Below are 11,381 nucleotides of genomic sequence, written 5' to 3'. Positions count from 1 at the left end.
AGGAAAACCTAAACTATACATAAGTAGGATATTTCTAACTATAAAAAGAGTTAACTACTGGAAGATTTCACATGAGAAAGTTGTGGAATCCATATCTTTGAAACATGTGAACTTTTTTCTAAGAGTAGCTTTTTTCCTATTTTAGGATTCTCTAAGTGGCTGTAATGAGACATTTTTTCTCCAAAACTTAGTGTACCCCTTTTTACAGATGATATTTTGGGAAACTGAGTTTTCGTGCTTTTAAGAAAGACATGCAGCCAATCTGTTTGCACTCTCAGATGCCATTTGAACAGCGTGATTCAACTTTGGAAGCATATGTAGCTCAAGAGAGCAAACACAGTTTCTGTCCTGGCCTTTACATCTGAAAATGGGGAATTCTTCCCTTTGGGCAGAGTCCCATAAAAGCCAGCAGGGCACTAGTGCGTGCAAGCACAGGAATTTGGCTTGTGCCCATTGTGGTTTGAGACAATAGGACTTTGTATGAGGAATTCAACTGCCTAACCACAGGCACCATTTAGATTCCTTAGGGTATCCCAAAGGCCCACGTAGGGCCGGCAGGTGTAACCTCAGCCTGACAGCAGATCCATACCCACCCGAATGAGCAGATGGAATATCCCACAGGCCGCATGCTCCATGGTGCCTAAAATGGCACCAGGCAGCTGAATCCTGTCCTAAAGGTGCTTTTTGGCAGTTTCATATTTTTTCCAACTAACTTTTTGATAAAGCATACAAATTTTTCCTTTAAAATCTATTTGTAACTGTGTTTTAAATGCAAATCATAGGCTAATTACCCAAGCCTTACAAACCCCATAATTCTCCTCCTCTCTCCACCAGACAAATACATCAGTAATGCTTTTAATGTGTGAGAAAGGGAGATGTTTTTAAAAATGTATCACTTTTATAGTATATTAATGATCTGTTTCCTAAAATCTGCAGAATAACAACAGTTCAGCTTGGTGGTGGGTTGTGTTGAAAGTGTGTAGAACCTGAGACAGCGTATAAAATTCACTCAGTTTGCAGACAGACACTAGAACAAGTAGGGGATGGAAAATATTCAGGCTTGAGACATCAGTTCTCTCTACCTTGTAAATAGGTCTTTTGTGTTGTTTCTGAGACTTGGTTTTCTTACTTATGATGTGGCAATCACCTTTCTTTATCACACCATTATGACTGTGCACTCAGTATCTAGGAAGAAATCATAAATACCTGTAAAACCATTAAATGCCCTGTAAGTAGTAACAGTAAGAGATTTGCCTAGAATGGATGCTGCACTGAGTCTGCATTTTAGATAAAAATAGTTATCTTTTTTTTAGATGTGTTCATGAATGTAAAGTGCTGGAAGAGGATTGTTTCTGTGTATAAAGGATTGCTTATAAACAGTCTTGCTATGCATACTGCGTCTCACTAATAGTTAAGCATAATGATCATATATATTTTTTTTATGACAGTTCGTACTGATGACATTAAGAGAGGCAGAGGGTATCAAGAAGATATCAAAGGATGTTTCAAGATTGAAGTTGCTTTCCTTTAATGGTTAGAAACAAATTTTTTTGCCAGATCTTTTATTCTTGTATATAGCTAGGCAGAAATAAACTAAAAGAGAATTGACTCATGTTTTTATTATTATAATTTTAGAGTGCTTTCATAGCTTTCTGATTTTTTTTTTTTAATTTGTTTTGTGTGTGTGTGATGGAACAGTATGAAATTGGCTTCCTGGATTTCAAATTGCTTAATGCAGTCTTTAGCTACATTTTTGATATTATATTCTCCAAGAGATGTTAAACTCGGAAGGACATTTACTTCACATTTGATTATATGTAACAGAAAAGCAAGATAATTTTTTGCATAGATTTTTCAGAGCATTACTTAATGAGTAATTCTGAGAGAGTGAGCTTGTTTTTATCCTAAAATAAATGGATACCGTTATATTCCCCAGTTACTCCAGTGTGTTGTGCCCATGATTATTAGCTGAAGAGAAGTGACAGAAGCTGGGCAGGGCAGAGGGAAGAACAAGCATACCGAGAATATGGCCACATTGCCTCAGTCCTGAGGTGTGGAGTTTCTAGGTGTGTGTTTTCTGTAGTGTGTTTTAGAGTTTAGGATGATGCACCGATAGATGGTGCTCTGGAGACAATTTGCAGTCATTGCACAGCTGTGGAAGGTGCACATCCTTGTACTCACACACATCTGCGTGAGGCATGACATAGGCTCTCACAAAGAATTGCTTCTACCCTTCTCTTATTTCTTATCTCACACACTTTGTAGAGTTTCATGCTCAATTCAAAGTCAACAAAAATCATGCACGATCTTACTGAAAAATCTGTATTGCATATGTGGGTGTATGTTTGTAGGTATTTTTTGTTAAAGGAGAGAAGCTGGTCAGTATTTTCTTTCAGTTCAGTATCTTTTTCTGGCACTGTACTCACCATAAAATAGTTATACAGCTGTTAGTTTGATTTGTTTGGTGAACGTCTGTAGTACAGGGTATCATCTCTCCGGGTATTTTGTGCAGGTGTGTCTTCATGCACAGAGCTTTAGCCTCTTATCACTTGATGACTGACTGCGTGGGAGCGAGGGGCAACAGCTTTGCTGTGTCTGTTCCCTGCCTCTGGTCACTGCTGCCCTTGCTGTGGGAAGGGCGATTGTTTTACACAAGAAGAGTTTATTTTCCATCAATGCTATGGTGGGACCACTACTGGGGATCAAGAAAGGAGACATCTATCAGAGTGAGTCAGACGGTCATGTTCTCAAGACCCTGAAGCCTCTGTATCTCAGGATAGTTCAGCAATTAATATGGTGCTCAGATCCTGCTTCCATGGGTGCCTAGTTTCTATGCAGGTCCTAAGACCTCTGGTGAGATCCACCTCACCAGATGTTAAACAGCTACAGTACAGATGTCTGTATAAGATACTTTCTTGCATATAAGCTACACTGCAATCAATGTAGACAAAATGCTTCAGCAAAATATTTTCATAGATGAGATGCATCTTGCTGTAGGAATGCCTTTTTCTCCTCAGTGACTACAAAGACAGAACATGGCACTTGGTCTTCATATAAACATCTGCAATGAATCTCATCCTTGTAGTCCAAAGAAACACAACTGAGCATGGCCTTCTGGGAGAGGAAATGTAAGCTACATTGCAACTTGGAATGAGGAATTTACAAACATCATGTCCATAAGTGTATAGAGTAAGCTGAGTTACATCACCTCGGCTGCATCCTTTAAGTCCAGATCCAGTTTGCTTGATAAGCTGAGAATCCTTTCATTTTCTGGCCATCACGTGATCTATGGAGTGTGTGTGGGATGGCTTCCTTCTGCAACACCCACAAAACTGTACCATAGCTGGAAGTGAGGATTAGTGAGGACTTGGGCAGGCAGCTATTGTTTGTGCCTCCTGGGCCCATAACCTAGACATGGTCTGATGGTGAAAGGGTACCACATCTTCCAGGAAGAAAATTTAGACCTGTCAGACCTTGAGACTGGATAAGCAATGAAGACAGATACAGTAAGGGAGTAACTGCATTTCATGGCACCATTTTTCAACTGAAGATTTCTATGAGACAGCAGAGTATGATGTATCATTTGGACCTGTACTGTCTCATTCTACACACCCTCTATGGAGTCTAGTGGAGTTACTGAATTGCCTTTCTCAGGGTCTGTAAAGACTCTACAATCACTTTTACTCAGACACCAGAGGCAGAACTGAGAAAAATATTGAAATAGCTATTTCATCTCTTTGAAATTAAATCTTCATTCAAAATCAGTTCCTTAATGTTTCTCTACAATAACTCCAGTTCATTCCAGCTCAGTCTTGAGCATCTAGATTTTGTAAATACTCTGTTGCATTCTCTTAAATTCACTAAATGTCTGAAAATTCCTGACTGTGAATACAATAATTAGAATGATCATGCAGATGAGCACACAAAAGGAGAAGATGCAGTTAACGTAAATAAATTTTTAATATCAGAATGAGAGATAATGAGGATGTATTTCTAATAGTCATCCAACTTTACTCATGATACTTTTCTAGGGGAGAGAAATATTTGAAGCAGCTGTTCAGATAATTTGAAGTAGAGCATAAAGACTATTTGGAATGCTACTGAAGTTATACATGTTGTTGCTGTAAAAGAATGGTAATAAATAAGTGTACTCACTAAACAAAGGATATTTAGTGCAATAGAATAGTCTGTGTTTGTGTAAACTAGCACAGCACTGTTGATAATAATGACTTATAAAAGCTAACGCTGATTTTGTCCAGTAGGATTTCATTGAAAAGCACTTAGAGACATGGCAAAAAAGACCTGAATATGAAAATCCAAAAGCTTTATCAATAACTGCCTTCTGGAGTTTGGCTGACATCATATCCATTGTAAAATATAATGCAATGCTGGCATTTTCACTGAGTTTATACACTTCTCACCACTGCTACCCAAAGACTTCGCCTAAATACATAATGCAGTTTTTCATGACTTGCTAGAAATCTTTTTTTTTTTTTCTCTCTCAGATAATTTTGTGGGTGGAAATACTCCTCTGTAATTGTATCATTTGTGCAAGTGACTGTCAAGGTTTTCAAGAATTTCTAGGTTTATTATGCATGTTAAAATTTATGAATAGTTTCCTAAAACTAAAGAAATTGCTTGAACTATGGAAAAATCAAATTTTCTAATCACTGAGATCCTGTGACTGTTAGATCATTTTCTTTCTTGAAGTGACTTCTGTAACAATTTTATGTCTATAGAGACCTTTCCCTCTGCTAAAATATTTGTATTTGTCATCATTTAGTTTTAATGTTAAATCACTTCATAATGTAAGAACTGTTTAATCTGTCACCCTAGAAAAAAATTCCTATGCACTAGCTGCTTTCATACCTCACACATTAATAAAGAACATTTTCATGCTTTGTCTCCTGAACAACGGTTTCCAAAACAGTCAATATCGACCATCTAAAATGCTAAATTCGGGAGTGATTTTAAAAAAACATAATAATGACACTTTCATGTCTTGTTTCTATCTGGGAAAACTGCTGAGATCTGATGGCTCATGAAATTCCTATATTTAATTTAGAGGCAATAAATCTTTTAAAAGTAACCTTCTGCGTGATTAGTCTTAATAGTTTACTGTTAGTGAAAAGAAACAGCCCATGTAGAGTAAAAAGGGAGGCATAACACCATTATCTTTCAATAAAGCCAAAAGACGTTGCAAAGAATGTATGGTTAGATTATTTGTGGCCTTTGGAGAAATCCTACAGGAGGGGAACGGGGTAGAGATCCTCTTCGTGGTGCACAGCCTTATGTTTCCCCGCTCTTTGTGGTTCCACTGTCCCTGCCCCATGAGAAGACAGAATCGGTGCCAGACAGCACTCGTCTTGATCGGTGCTATCAGACAGGCAAGAGGACTACCGTGGTGGTGGAAAAGTGTCCCTAATTATTCTCCCGACACAGGAGACAACATCACTCGCTTCATCGCCGTGCTTCAGCCGCGGTGGAGGGCTGCTGGAGCCCGGAGGCGTGCGAGGCAGCGCATACCCCCAGACGCCGTGCCTGCTCGGTGGGGTGGGCTTCTTCTCCACCCACCGCCACCGGCGCAGCTGGCCGTGGCCACCCGTCCCTTGGGGAGCCCCGAGGGCCGGCACCAGCACCAGGACCTGCAGCTCGGGTCGCCCCCTCCCTCCCCAGCACCCGCAGCCAGCTCTCAGCTGCTTGCTCAGCACGGGGCCCCCACACGGACCACCAGCCAAGCTATGCTCTCCTACCAGCTAGAGCAGCGAAAAACTCTCCTTTGTACAGACTTCGTCCAAATTTCCCTCTTTTTCTCTCTTCTAATTCTAAAAAAATGTGCACTGTGGGCAGTGCGTGCCGCACTGTAGTTGTTTCTTTACCACAAGAAGATACAGAAAACTATTTCGGAAGCCCAAAGTGTTTTATTAACAACCCTGTTAGGAGCACTAAATCACACACACATGCCTGAACTTCCCTGGCTTTTTAATTCTGGATTCAAACATTATATAGAGAACTATTTTCTTTTAAGGAAACAGATTTTTTTTTTTTCTTTACCCAGTGGTATCCTCTCTCACAATTTAACTGGCTTGTACTAAAAGATCAAAAGCGGTTTAGACAAGGAAATTTTTCACCAGGAGCAGAACCAGTAATTCTGAAAGTCAAACTCAGCTGACCTTCCTAGGTAGGCTCCAAAAATACTCTTTAATTTTGCTACTTTGTTTGACATGTTGCTTTGAACCATTATTTTCAGATGTACTTTCAGAAATGTTTTTCAAAGCTACTGAAGCTAATGGGAAGGTTTGGAGGAAGTCAGCTTAATCCAGAATTGCCTTGCATGGAAAGTTAACCCTATATTGTGCATGGATTTATAAAATATTTCATTTCTCGGCAACAAATGGTCTCAGTCCTCATCTGCTGCACCTTGCCAGTTTCATCTAAGAAATTAATCTTCCGTGATAGCAGGACATGATCCAAACTCTGAGCATTGGCAATTTTCTGTCTATCACCTGTAAAAGCATGTGCCTAATAAAAAATAAATCCATCTTAGAAAATGATAGAGAAGCTGAAGGAAAAATATATAGTCTTCTTTCCTGTGATTAATGTCTCTTTACATACTAAAGAGACAGTGTTTCAGTTCTAGCATTTTGTCCAATGTCTTTGTGTCCCACCTGGAATATTCTAGTTAAAGCTATAAATGAAAATGCTTGTTGTTTTTCTACTTTCTATTTTTCTTCATTCATCTTCATTAGGCAACCTCCAACCCATGATCTAGAAGGACCCAGACATTAACGAATGCATTTCCCAGACTGGTACCCAATCTGCTTGAAGACACGGGTGACATCAAACTATTTATAACTGTCTTGTTCAACAAATAGCCCTATATTTATAACAGCATTTGTAAGGTTTCGTCTTATGTCATTAATGATGCACAGAGAGCATCTATATTTTTAAACAGAGGACGTAATCACAGAATCTCTGCATGTACTGGCAAACCTAAATGGTAGTGACTGGATTTTACTTGTTTGGGGTTTCTTTTAGTTCTGAGATTTTGGGGAATTTTTTCTCTGCCCCCCCCCCCCCCCGCCCCATTCAAAGCATCCACCCAGAGCCTCACAGATAAAAGCTGCCATGTCTCTTCCTTCTACTGTTTTTAAAATAGTCATATATATAGTAGCAAAATGAATATAACCATGGTGGAAAATGTACTAAATAAAAGAAAGTCAAGGAATGAGCTTGAACACTGGACTTCAACTATCCACACAGTTTAGGGTTTTTTTTGGACCCCTCCAATTATCTGTAAAACAGATGACATCAAACACCGCTGAGTATCTACCCACCCTCTCACTAACACATTTCATTTTGTCATCTATGTGCAGGGAAATGCCTATTGTAAGGAAACTATGTATATGTTGATCTATTACATCAATCTGAGATGAATAAATGAACTTACTGTGCGTGAATGAGCATAGTTTGGCTATAATAACGATGTTTATATGCTCTACAGTGTATATTTGGTGATACTCATTTTCTCAAATGCATTTGCACTGTTCTTTTTTGGACTTGAGTATTGCTGAGATTCCTTGAAGCAGAGTATATTTTAGTTGTCTGTTGTGCTCATTTATTGAAATTCAGAGCAATTATATTGGTTGTTTATTTCTTTATAGATTTTTTTTTTTTTTTCTGTGGGGGTAATTCTATTAGTCACTTGGCAAATATGCTCATAAATAAAGTCATGGAAATGCCCCATTATCCTAAGAATAAATGTTATAACACTTTAGAGAGCCAGCAGTTAACTTTATTTATTTCATATTGAAGTCACCAATATCCATTGCAAGATATTTGTGTAGATCTATTTTTGCATAAGTAGTCTTTATTCACATGAAATTAATTACAAAAATTTTAAAGCACATTTTGATCTATCATTTACTCTGCTTCTATATCCTACTTTGTGTAGCTTAATGTTCAGATTTTATACATTTAAAATCTTTGATTTTGAATTATTTTAACATTAAAGTAATTCACAGTCAGACTTTATATGGCATGTTCATACATTATTAAGTGGGTGATTGCATGTATTTACACAGAATTGTGTTAAATCATTAATTCATCATAAAGCTATAACATTCATTTTAGCTTCATAAGAAGGAAACTGTTTATTTTTCTAATTGTTTTCCATTGTTACATACTTTCTTTTCACTTTTTCCTTATTATTGCTGTCTCCCTTAAACTCTTGGTTTGAGAAACAATAAGCACACAGAAACACACACACAAATACCAGTTACAAATCTTCATGTTGCTTTATTTAAATAGACGCTAAGTCAATATCCCCATTTAAAATAAGAGAGTTTTGAGCTATCTCTCAGTGCAAAATTACAAACTTTTTTTTAAACTGAGAATTACTATCTTGACTGTATAAGCATATGTGTAGGAGAGCATACACATGCGTGCAGGCATGCTAGCGTCAGAACGAACTGAGAATTATCGGCGTGCTGTGCCAGTGCTGCCTAGGACTATGGAGCCACGGTGCATGTGCTTTGTGTTAAAAAAAATCCGCCAGTGTACAGCTGGTGTCAAGTGGTGATGGGGTGCCATTTGTTCACTATAGTGACACCACCATCATCACCCCTGCCTTTCATGGAAAGGCGTAACTATTTATCAGAGGATGCCTAAACCTCTAAACATGAAAACTAGGGACTTCTTATATTTCTGGCAATCACTGCCTACCCGTTGGGGTGCAGAGCTGTCTTGGGTGGCTCCGCGGAGCTCAGGGCACGGGGAAGAGGGGCCACCACGGAAGCCGTGTGCTGCCCTGCAGACCTTTTGGCCTCATCATCTGTGAATTTAGGGAGTAATGCCAGTTTAAAAATGGCAGTGAAAGACAGGAGGATAAAAAAACCCAGAAAGACTCTGCAGGGATTTCACCATATCAGTAACTGGGTGAACTAATACCAAAGACAGTGAGAAAGTTGACACAAGATCCCTAACCACAAATATATACTTAATGACGAAAATCACACTGCATTATCATTTGCAATGCCTCCTGTTCTAAAGCCAGCTAAAACCTGTAAGCATGTTTCTGACAAAATGTAATTCTCTGACTTATTCTTTGCTGTATATAGAGGTAAGTGAAGGCCTTTCACTCAAATGTTGTAGAGAACATAATCCAGTAGCTCTTAATAATTTATTTAGTTCAGCACAATCAGAGGACAAACATTATGACAGAAACTTGGAAAGAATCAGTGATCATCACCTGGCCCCAGGCGAAATGTATGGAACAAAACAGGGTGGTCTGGCAAACAATATCAGTCCCTAGGCTGTCGCAGGGAAATGGTATAAACTACAGCAAATGACATATTGAGAAAGGAAAAAAGAAAAAAAAATCAGCGATAGCATGCAAAAATAAGAATGGATAAAAACTTTACAGTTCCTAGTCAATGTTTGGTTAAATGGGATTGTATACCAAAATAATGAAACTTTTTTAAAAATTATTTTTTTAAAAGGTTGTATTTTCTAATGAAATGAAAGGAAGTTCTCTCTCAGCTGGACAGCCAGGCAGCCTGCTCAAGGATAAAATAGTTATCAGCACTATGAGAAAGACTCTAAATGTTATAGCTGTGATGATATTAGGGATAAAATTTATTTTGTTTTCTAGTCTATTTTTTGAAGTGAATTAGTTTGTAGCTTTGAGAATTGCAAAGGACAGTTCTGTTTCCTTCTAACTCTCAGCTTTTCAAATTTTTCTAGAGATAAAAATTTGGAGCATTGGAAGCAATAATGAGAGAGGTCTCCAGGCGTAAACCACTGTTAACTACAGGAGCTGAGATAAGATTAGGGTGCTGTTTTTTAAGAACCCCATTCACAGACAGGAATCCTCTTGTTCAAAGATTTGTACATGCAAATGGTCATCCAAAAATATGAACTATAAGCCCATGTGCAGATGTGAGACAGCATCATGTATTATCAAACCACAGTTGGATCCAAAATACTAAGAATGAACACCAAACAAATACCCTATACATATTTAGAATAAAACTTCTGAAGGCAATGAACTAAACCTGAAGGGAACATCAGAGTGAACATGGCTTCTCTCTAGATAAGCTATGCCTAAATTTTTTTGTGTTCTTCCACAGTCGCTTGTGCAACATTAGATATATTTGAGTGGCCTGCCCTTTGGGGATCAGGTTGTTTTCTAATGGATGTATTTTAGCAATTGACCCAAGCATGGGTTACACCAGCATGTTAACTCTGTTTTTTAGGCTGTTGACTGTTGAAACACAATGCTTTTCATTCTGGTACAGGTAGAGTGCTGCAATGAAAAGAAAATTATAGCCCTGAATACTGCTGCTGAAGATCGTATTTAAATAGTCTGCATGGCCATTTTACTAAAGAATTCTGGAAATGTATTGTATCTTGCAAAATACTGGGACTACATGTTTTGCTATTGCTGAGGGCAAGAACCTCTGTAGAAATTGCTTTCTGGTTCAGTATCTCTTTGAAGGGAGAAAAGTAAAAGGTCTTCTTACCACATCTATGACTGTAGCTGGTTTTTTGGCCTTCTGCCCCTTTATGCCTAAAAGACATATGGAAATAATGAGCGAAGGAAAACACATTCATTTCTTAAGTATGATTTGCATCTTTCCTTTTGAAAGCAGTTGCTTGTCTCCTTTCTTTTTATTTATTTAAATTATAAACATTACTCAACACAGACATTCTTTTTATTTTTCTTTTATATTTTGTGAAAAATTCCAGAATAAAATATAAAAAATACAGTTAACAAATAAGAACTCCTGCATTTACAAGGAAAAAACCCCTGAAACAACACAATACTCTATTTCAACTTCCATAAAAAATTTACTGCTTTCACATGTTAATGAAATTCATGCTTCTGGACAAGAATTCACTGAGAGAAAACATTTCTTACCAACAAAATACAGATGTCTGTATTAAAAACAGGAGACAGAGGTGGTCATTAAACAGAACATAACAGCTATACGCAACTGAGTAAGGCAAGAAGAAGCACACATTCAACTGAACCTCAAAGATATTTGTGACGTGCAAGGTGCAATTAGCCCACACAATTTCCCACCAAGAATCAGGTCTATCACTCCATCGGTATGAACAATTCCACTGATAGGTGTTTTTATAACAGTGCTTCCTGCTTCTGCGGGTTTTTTTCGAACAATGGTGCCTTCTTTCCACAAAACAGCAAGAATCAATCTTCACATTAATGTGCGATCAGTTACAGACATGAGGGTCCTTTCCCTTTCTCTGATACTCTAAAGCAGTTGGTGACCTTTTGGAGGGGCTATTCTAAGATGTGTGGCCATAGTAGAAAAACCTAAATCTGTACTTCTGAAGGTAATTAGGAGTTGTCCAGAAAA

The sequence above is a fragment of the Aquila chrysaetos genome, chromosome 19 (assembly GCF_900496995.4).
Source record: "Aquila chrysaetos chrysaetos chromosome 19, bAquChr1.4, whole genome shotgun sequence".
Taxonomy (NCBI): Eukaryota; Metazoa; Chordata; class Aves; order Accipitriformes; family Accipitridae; genus Aquila; species Aquila chrysaetos.
The sequence above is the reverse complement of the archived record's forward strand: the minus strand, read 5'-3'. Positions refer to the sequence as shown.